General features: G+C 33.5%; 1 pseudogene; it reads right to left on the reverse strand.

Moving 5' to 3' along the window:
- Nucleotides 1-1,492: 1,492 nt before the first annotated feature.
- LOC130844354 (phosphorylated adapter RNA export protein-like) lies at nt 1,493-2,689 on the reverse strand (annotated as a pseudogene).
- Between the last annotated feature and the right edge of the window lie 7,842 nt (nt 2,690-10,531).

Genomic DNA, 10,531 nt, shown 5'->3' on the forward strand with positions numbered 1-10,531 from the left:
CAACCCCGTGTCCTCCAGTCCATTCTCTGCATCTGCATCCTTATTCTTGCCCTGTCACTGGGTTCATCAGTACCTTTTTTTTTTTTTTTTTTTTAGATTCTGTATATATGAGTTAGCATACAGTATTTGTTTTTATCTTTCTGGCTTACTTCACTCTGTATGACAGACTCTAGGTCTATCCACCTCATTACATATAGCTCCATTTCATTCCTTTTTATAACTGAGTAATATTCCATTGTGTATATATACCACATCTTCTTTATCCATTCATTTGTTGATGGGCATTTAGGTTGCTTCCATGTCCTGGTTATTGTAAATAGTGCTGCAATGAACATTATGGTACATGTTGCTTTTTGGATCCTGGTTTTCTCTGGGTATATGTCCAGTAGTGAGATTACTGGATCATATGGTAGTTCTATTTTTAGTTTCTTAAGGAACCTCCAAACTGTTCTGCATAGTGGCTGCATCAACTTACATTCCCACCAACAGTGCAGGAGAGTTCCCTTTTCTCCCCAGTTTTCTTTTTTTTTTTTTAAGGACTGCCAGAATTCCAATTTTATTTTTGCATTCTTTATGAATAAAAAGTAACCCATTACCATTTTCCTCTTCTTTCCCTGCTTAGATACTTAGCTCCAACTTCAATGATCATGTATTTCAGAAACTACTGAATCACTTCAAGTACACTGCTGCAAAGAACAGTTAATAACTGCTTCCTACATATTTTTGCTTAACCTATTTTGTAAACTCTAGTCAACTCTTGGAACATCTTAAGTAAACTAACTTTATTTCCTTAAATAAAAATGAATCATTTTAAACATCATGCAGATGAAACATTTTTAATACCTAACTCCTTAACATAAGGTAAAAGTCTTAGGCAGGCTGCCACTGGGAATTTTCTAAATGTTATGGTAACTATGCAGGTACGGATCATATTCAGTATTTAATATATGCCCAAGGTCAAAACAAAGATAAAGTTAAGAACAGATACTTTGAAAAGCTTCTGATGTTTATTTACTTCTGGACAAACAAGTAAGTGGGAAGAGCCACTAGTATAAACCTATTTTTTGTCTATCATTAAAACTGCCTAAGAGTTCTTAGAACACAGAAAAACTAAATTTGAATGCATTTGTAATAGCTTAACAATTTGTCTTAGGATCTTTTAATGGAATGTTGTGAAACCAATCATAATTCAGTGCAAAGATAAATCAGAAAAAGAAAATAAACTTTTGAGTGCCATGTTATATTGACCTGGACAAACTGATTATCAGCTAGTAAAAATTAGCACATGCAACAGACAGAAATTAAATCCTCTGCTATATACTTTTAAATATTTTGTCAGACATGAGAAAGTTTTAAATGTTCTTATCACATTCATCTCCCACATACTCAACTTTATTTAAAACAAGACAACAATTTTCTCCACATTTTTGTGTTTATCAGTGCAAAGTAAAATAAAACAATCTCAGTAGAAATGGTTTATCACAATGTTATCTTAGAGAGGCTTATTCCTCAAAATATACCAAAAGATGTCCAAATCAACCTCAATGGCTTCCTCTGCAACCAACTTTGTTTCTCCATGTCCTTTCTGTGATTCATCAAGAGAGGCCAGGGCCTCATTTGTGTCACTTGCAAAAGTCTCTCGTGATATATCATCATCTTCTTGAAAATTCAGGCTTTTAATAGCCTGTTTCATCTTTTTCCCCAACACCTGTGTTCTTCTCTTCCTAGCAGCCTTTTTATTTTCATATTCCTTTTGATTTTCAATGTAGAAAATGTCCTTAATTTATTCCTCACTGATACTAGGAGTGTTTTTCAGGAGATTCAAGAAAACTCCACCTGGTGTTCTTCTTCGACTACCATTCATTATAAAAAGGCCACCATTTTGTTCAACTTCAGCAGTTTCCACTAGAAGCTCAATTGCTTTTTTGTTCCCAATTATCCTCACTACTCGGGCTATCAAATCTTTCTTTGGTTCCTGTAATCTGAAAGAAATTTCATCAGCCACTTTCTCTTGAGAATCGTCCTCTGTGATCTCATATCGGCCTTTATAGTTCATTTCTAGTCTGTCTCCTAGTCTGTCTTTGACAGATCGTTTCCTTTTGAGAAGACATTGCCCATTCTCCTCCTCCTTTGATTCCATGTTTTTTGCCATCATGCATATATTCATCTAGCTCTGTCTAATTCTTTTGTATGTTCTTGAGATTCCCTCTTAAGTTTCTTAGCAAGCAAGCAATTGTAGGTGTCGGACTGTCTGCTTCTATCAATAGTGCCCTCCATTCCCAAGATACCAAGTTCAGTGGCCACTGCATCTTGATTCTGTTCCTGCAGCACAGCACCCCATATGTTGTTAACCTTCTTCCCACCAGCAATAGACGAGTTCTGGCTGCTCTGGCCAAACTGAAAAGGCTCTGGTTTGGGAGCAGTGTTAAAACATTTCTGTCTTTTGCGTTTCCAGAGAGAGCTATCATCATCTGAATCCGAAAAACTCTCTTCACTTGAATCCACACTTTTAACAGGCCGATGATGTAATACTGGAGCACACACCGTTGCAGTACCCTGGAAGGGCCTCACTGCAGTCCCCACCTAGTGCTTTCGGCACCTGCGGCGGCCTGTCGCTGGGTGCCACCGTCATGTCGGAATCCGAGTCAGAAAGCTGCCCATCTTCCATGCCGCCGGCCTCCTGCGCCATCTTCGCGCGGCGCGGCGGTCCCAGAGAGCACTTCCAGCAGAGCGGCGGGCGGGTCCGGCGGGCAGAGGCGGCTCGGGCGCCCCCGCGAGGGGCTCTCCCCAGTTTTCTTTACAACCATTCTAGAGGCTATCTGGAGCCTGTGTATTGACAGTATCCTATTACAGTTTCATCTGGATATTCTGGTGACTAATGATGTTGAGCATCTTTCAATATGCATGTTAGCCATTCAAGACCTTCTTTGTAAAGTGTCAGTTCAAATCTTTTGCCCATTTTTATTTGTTTTACCTTGTTATTAATTTACAAGAATTTTATCTATTAAGGGTCCCACTTCCTTGTCATATATATATACATTGAAAAGAAATTCATTTGGTCTGTGGTTTGCATTTCATTTTCTGATGTCCAAACAAAGAAATGAAGAGCATCAGAAATATGTGAGAAATGTAATTTACTTTTTCTCAACTATTAAATTCCTCAAAAAATTTTATTCCTTAAAAATTGGTTGTATATGAAAGCAGTGGAGATAAAATTAAAGTGTATTATTGTAAAGTTCCCAAATTATATGTGAATTGGAATGACATTATTTGAAAAAAGACAATAAAGTTGAAAATACATATTGTAAATGAGTAACATTTTAAAGTAAGTAGGTATAGTTAACAACCCAGTATTGGAGATTAAATGGAACACTAAAAAATATTAGCTAATCAAAAAAGACAATAAAATTGAAGAAGAAATAAAATGACAGTTTGTATATCAAGATGGTACATTAAATCTATCAACAATAACATTAAATAAACTAAATATTCCAGTTAAAAGTCAGACTTTCGGACTCTCAGACTGAATAAAAATGTGAGATCAACTATATGCTATCTTTAAGAAATTCACTTTTAATTTAATGAAACAAGTTTAAAGGTAAAAAAATAGGAAAACATGCATTATACAAACACAAATAATAACATAGCTATAGCTTACAGATTTTTCTATTTCTCTTTTCATATCAGGGTCTTTTGTTTCTTTTATTTTGTAGCCCTTCTATATGATAATGAAAACGTAGTATATAAAAATGTGTTAGACACAGTTAAATTTAAATTTATATTAGAAAATAATAATTATAAAATTAATAATCTTAGGTCTTCATCTTAAGAAGCTAGAAAAATAAATATCAATTAAACCCAAGTAAGTAGAAAAATAAAAAGCAATAAATAGAAATAAATAAAAATTAAAATGGACAAACAATAAGAAATCTATAAAGCTAAAAGCTATTTTATTGAAATGATCAATAAAATTGATAAACTTCTAGCTAAACTGATCAAGGAAAAAAAGAGAAGATACAAATTACCAATATCAGGAATCAAATAGATTTCAGCACTATAGGTCTTGTAGACATAAAGAGGGCAATTAGGGATTATTATAAAAAATTTTATGCCAATAAACCTGAAAACTCAAATGAAGTGGACAAATTCCGTGAAAGATAAACATTACCAAAATTGATACAAGAAGAAAAAGCAAAGCTCAGTAGTCCTATAACTACTAAAGAAATTGAATTTATAATCTATGCATGTATCTATCCTTAGAATTTTAGGTGACTCACATGATATCACTGATGAATCCCATCAAACGTTCAAAGAAGAAATAAGACCAATCCTATACAAACTCCTTCAGAAAACAGATGAGAGACAGATACTTCTCTATTCACTTTATGAGAACAGAATAATTTTGATCTAAAATCAGACAAAGATATCACAGGAAATGAAAGCTCAGAGTGACCTCTCTCAAGAACACAAAAGCAAAAATAAATTTTTTTAACTGTTAATAATCTAATCCAGCTATGTATAAAAAGAATAATGTATTATGATCAAACATACTTTATTCTAAGAAGGCAATTGGTTTATTACTCAAATATCAGTGTAATTTATCATATTAACAGAATGAAGAAGAAAACACATGCGATTTTCTCAATAGATAGAAAAAAAGAATATCTGAAAAAATTCAACAGCCATGATTATGGACATTTATGAAAAACCCCTGAATAACATACTTCCCTAAAATATGGAATAAGCCAAGAATGTCTGCTCACTACATTTTTCTAGAAGTTTTAACCAGTGCAGTAAGGCAAGAAATAAAAGGCTAACAGTTTGTAAAGGAAGAAGTAAAATTATTTATAGAAGACAAAATAACTTAGGTAGAAAATTTTAAATAATCTACAATAAAAGTATTACAACTAAAGATGAGTTTAGCAAAGAGGTGAATATACAAAATTTATTGTGTATTTTTATACTGTCAACAAATAATTTAAATGAAATTTTAAAAATACCATACACTATAGCAACAAAAATCATGAAATAATTGGGACAAATTTTTTAAAATATGTACAAAGTTGATTGACTGAATATTATAAAACTTTGCTAAAAGAAATTAAGGGGAGCTAAATAAATTGAGAAATAAACCACATTTATGTATTGGAAGACTCAAAACTGTTCAGATATCAATTCTCCTGACATACAGTAAAGCTAGCTAAGTATTAGCTATTGTTGTTAATAACAGACTTCTATTATTGTCGTATTTACTTACATATAGTGTGATAAAAAGTAAACAGTGCAGACATTAAAAATTGTTCTTTTTTTATTTATTATTTTAATTTTATTTTTTTTATTTTGGCTGCTTGGGTTTTTGTTGTTGTGCACGGGTTTTCTCTACTTGAGGCAAGTGGGGGCTGCTCTTCATTGTGGTGTGCGGGCTTCTTATTGCAGTGTCTTCTCTTATTGTGGAGCATGGGCTCTAGGTGTGTGGGCTTCAGTAGTTGTGGCACATGGACTCAGTAGCTGTGGCTTGTGGGCTCTAGAGCCCAGGCTCAGTAGTTGTGGTGCACAGGCTTTGTTGCTCCGTGGCATGTGGGATCTTCCCAGACCAGGGCTCAAACCCATGTCCCCTGCATTGGCAGGTGGATTCTTAACCACTACGCCACCAGTGAAGTCCCCTAAAAATTGTTCTTACAGCAGACATAAAGTATATACTTTTTTATGATAAAGGCTGTTCCTGAGGTTCTCAAACTGTGTGCCAGAGCATAACAGGTTGCCATAGCAAACTCACAGGGTTACAGCAGTATATTTTACCTTTTCTAGACAAACACAATGATACTAGATGTCTGTCTGACATTGTGAAATACCACAAGTAAGAGGTAGTTTGCAATTTCATCATTAGATTGTGCTACATTCCTTTGATCACATGTCTTTGTGAAGATAGTTTTTTCTGTGGATGCTGTATTAAAAAGCAAGTGTAAAAATCACTGTAGAACAGGAAATGAGAACAATAATGTCCACTCTCATTCCAGACTTTAAGTTGACTTTTTTTTTTTTTTTTTTGGCACACGAGCTTAGTTGCTCCGCGGCATGTGGGATCTTCCTGGAGCTGGGATCGAACCCATGACCTCTGCATTGTCAGGTGGATTCTCAACCACTGTGCCACCTAGGAAGCCCTCATTCCAGACTTTAAGAAGTTATACAGGTCTAACAGACACACATCTATTAATAAGTAACTGTGGTTATTTAAAAAATGAAATGAAAAAAAATTCTTTTAATTTATATGTATCATACTTTTCAAATTGCTATCAGTAAGAAATAATATTTATTATGTTGTTTGTACCTAACTACCTAATAAGCAGAACTTTTAGGGATTTTCGGGGGCCTAGAAACACCATGAAAATTATTGAGATTCAAAAGATGCAGTGTAAACTATAACGGAAAAGAATAGAAAATAAGAATATAAATATATACGTAAAACTGAATCATTTTGCTGTACACCTGGAACTAACACATTATAAATCAATTATACTCCAATTAAAAAAAGATGCAGTAAATCAAGAATATTTGAAAACTTTTCAGTTAATCATTAGCAAAGTATACCTATTAGGGATTAGTACAATCAAATCTGTATTACTTTAGAATAGAAGCCAGCAAAATTTTTCTATAAAGAATCAGATATTAAATATTTTAGGCTTTGCTGTCCATGTTTGGTCTCTGTCATGTATTTGTCTGTTATTTGTTTGCTTATTTGTTTTTACAATCTTTTGAAGAAGTGAAAATAATTCTTACTTCACTGGTCATTCAAAACCAGGCCAGATAGACCACAGGTTGCAGTTAGCCAGACCCTGCTTTGGATCAATAAGAAATACAGCCAATTTTATGGCTATAGTTTGGTACAGCTTTAGTGATCCAACATAATAAAAACACTGATGTTGGAAGTTGCAAAGCACTTTTAGTATTACTAAGTGCTGACATTATTTTTTTACATTTTAACATCTCAGATATTGGTTATTGCTATTCTTGCAATTGCTTCTGTCTAGGTGGTAGTCATAGGGACCTTACCGTTGTCTATATTCACATGAACTTGGTTATAGACATTTGTATTATTTCTGCCTCAGTTGAATTTTGTTTATTGTTTGTTCTACACAAGCAAAGTTTAATTACTCTTTAAAACACTTTCAAAAGAGCACACTATGATTTGGAATTGAAAACAAAATCTTACTGTACAGAGGTGTTTTAATGGTATCCTCTTCTCCCAATTCATGCAGGAGAGATTCCTACCATAGGGTTATGAAACACACAACACCCAACACTGGACAGATGCAATCAACAGCAGCATATTAGTGATATAGACTTACACCCTGGGGGAGGAGGACTCTGCCATGCAGGACCACATAGGGATTGCATTTAGGAACAAAGTGAACAATCAAGGATTTCAGGAAACAGACTTTGTAGTATCAAGAAAATAGGATGCTCCCTGGTTCCTGTGGGAGAATGTGATTGGCTTTTTTGAAACAATCCATGGGCTGACAGTGAACTCGAAGATAAGCAGGAACTCTGCCTGGTCCCTATAATAGGAAGATTGTTTGGCTAGAGGTTCAGAGAAGGGAAACTTGCAGTTAGACTATTCAAGGCCCTTCTTTTCTCCAAATGTCAAGGCACACACAATATTGGAAATTTATTTTAGGCTTTACATCACAAGACGCAAATAACATAACAACATGATTATGATTTATCATAAATGTCTATGTAAATATAGAAGAGCTCTTTCAGTAGATATGACAGAAAAAACCTAAATAAAAATACAGCATTGTGTCACAGCTTAATTGAGAGTGTTTTTCTCTCAAGTACAGAAAATAATAGTACATTTTAAAGTCAGTGGAGTCTCAGTTTCAATGAAGTATAATAATTTATGTCAGCTACACTTGGTAAGACAATTTTAAGAAGAAAGTATTGTTTTGTTTAAAGTTAATCTCAAAATCAACATTATTAATTGCATTTGCAGGAGTGAAAAAGTAATATATTCACAGCCAATGTAAGCTAAACTGGAATTTGTACCATAAGTAATATTATAATAAAAAACCCAGATAAGACAATAATCTTGTTAAGAATTTTAGAAGCTACTAGTAAGAGAGTTTTATGCTTATTGAAGCATTGGCATCAAAAGTGATTTTGTCAAGTCATGGATATGCTAAAAAACACAGAGAAGATTGTTAATTTTATTAAAAGTGAGCTTAGGAGAGTGAACATTTAAAATGTTTTGTTCAGGGACTTCCTAGGTGGCACAATGGTTAAGAATCTGCCTGCCAATGCTGGGGACATGGGTACGATCTCTGTTCCAGGAAGATCTCACATGCTATGGAGCAACTAAGCCCATGAGCCACAACTATTGAGCCTGTGTGCCACAACTACTGAAGCCCATATGCCTAGAGCCCATACTCCACAACAAGAGAAGCCACCACAATGAGGAGCCTGCACACCACAATGAAGAGTAGCCCCCACTTGTTGCAACTAGAGAAAGCTCATGGGCATCAACGAACACCCAATGCAGCCAATACTTAATTAATAAATAAATTAATTAAAAAATAACAAAGCTATGTGAGTAAGTGTGTGTGAAATGGATTGAAAAATGTAAACTCAGAAAAAAGAAGTATTTTGTTCATAAACCTGAACTAACCAAACACACTTCCTGTATTTTACCAATGTTTATTGGCTGATCAGATATAAAATTATTGGCTATGCATTAATTTATGGCAATTAGTACAATTAATCCTGAATATGAAATTCAGTCAAAATTACAATAAATTCTTTGATAAATAAACCAAAGCAAATTTGGATAAATAAATTAGTCTTTCTTCTCAAAATGGTAGAAAATAAACAAGAGAATCTAAGGAAAGATCAAAAAATGTAAAAATAAATATGTTGGTGAGTGTTTAAAGAAAAAAACAAAATAGTAAAACATCTAAAACATCATTGTTAACAGGAGATAAAGCACAAATATATAAGATTATGTCCAGAAATAAATACATCCTGATAGCTTTTCATTCCTGATGTGTACTTTACGTATTAAAGTTCACAATCAGGGTAAAAACGTGTATATTTAAATAGGTACTTGAAAATATTTAAATACTCTATGAGAGAATGAAAAAGAGGCAGTTGATTTTATACAAAGGTAAGGAAGAAATAAAATATGTAGAAAGAACCTTCATAGGGGAAAAGAGATAACTTAGTAAAATAATGTAAAGCATAAACATAGCAAAAATTCAAACAAAACATATGGGTTATAAAAGTAAAGGTAAATAAGTCAAATTCTCCAATAACATAAAGGAGAAGGAAATTTAGAAAGATTAAAATCTGAAAAAAAAAAAAAAAAGCACAGAATGATATAGATAACATTAAACTGTTAGCCAAATTCACAAATGAAAAAAAAAAAAACTTAAATATCAAAAATGTTAAAATATGATTTTGGTGCAATGTTAAAAGGAATATATCATAATCAAATGGGGTATCCCTAATCTCAGGAATAAAAGTATGGCTCAATTTTCATTGATGATATAATTTTTTAGATTATCAGATCCAAGGAGAAATTTGTTCTATAATAAAATTAGCCATAGTCATTTAATCATCTTAAAGTATCATGTTTCTGTTTTGAAAAAATAGGAAACTAAATATAGAAGGCTATTTCCTATGTACATATTTTTTGGGGAGAGGGAATAAATGCTTAAGGTAAAGACATCAGATTCTGTAATGAGTTGAAACTGCTACCTGGGACTGTAATTATTCACACTTTCTAGAATCTATAGCAATTAAAAAAATTAAATAAATATGTAATATAAACATTAGAAAGAAAATCTAATCAGCATTGTTTGCAAATGATAGGAATAGTGATTTGGAAAAACCCATAAAGCCTATAAAAATGCTGCTTTTGAAAACCCATGCCAGGAACTCAACTACTGGAATAGCAGAAGCTGTTAAAACAAGAATACTGGCAAAAACTATTGAATTAAACTCTTTCAAAACTCTGAAAATCAACTAAAAGCTTGAAGCAATCCAAAGAAGACATTTTTTTCAAACAAAGAGGTTGAATCTCAGCAAGAACCATGATCCTTATGTCATTTTTAACATGCCTAAATTCCATTTCCGTTCCTTTCCATAAACTCCTTGGCTTCATGGTAGCCTTGAAAGCCAACAGCCTCACAATTTTATGGCAACTGTGAAAACCAACAGCCTAGCAGCTGTTGGATGATTCAAAGTGGATTTGGGGCTCCCCCAAAACTCCATTCCCAGGGAATTGTCACTATTTGACCTGTCTGGCTACTCCCTGAAAAAAAATAATAAAGAATAATACAGTCTCAAAGACACTTGGACACCAAAAAGCTTACCAAACTATGTATAATGGGAGTCCCAGAAGAAAAAGGAGAGGATTGGGTAGAAAAAAATAGTTGAAGAAATAATGGCCAAAAACTTCCAAAGTGTAAGGAAAATCATTTATCTGAAATCCAAGAAAACTAAATAAACATTAACTGGGATAAATTCATAGAGT

The sequence above is a fragment of the Hippopotamus amphibius genome, chromosome 2 (assembly GCF_030028045.1).
Source record: "Hippopotamus amphibius kiboko isolate mHipAmp2 chromosome 2, mHipAmp2.hap2, whole genome shotgun sequence".
NCBI lineage: Eukaryota > Metazoa > Chordata > Mammalia > Artiodactyla > Hippopotamidae > Hippopotamus > Hippopotamus amphibius.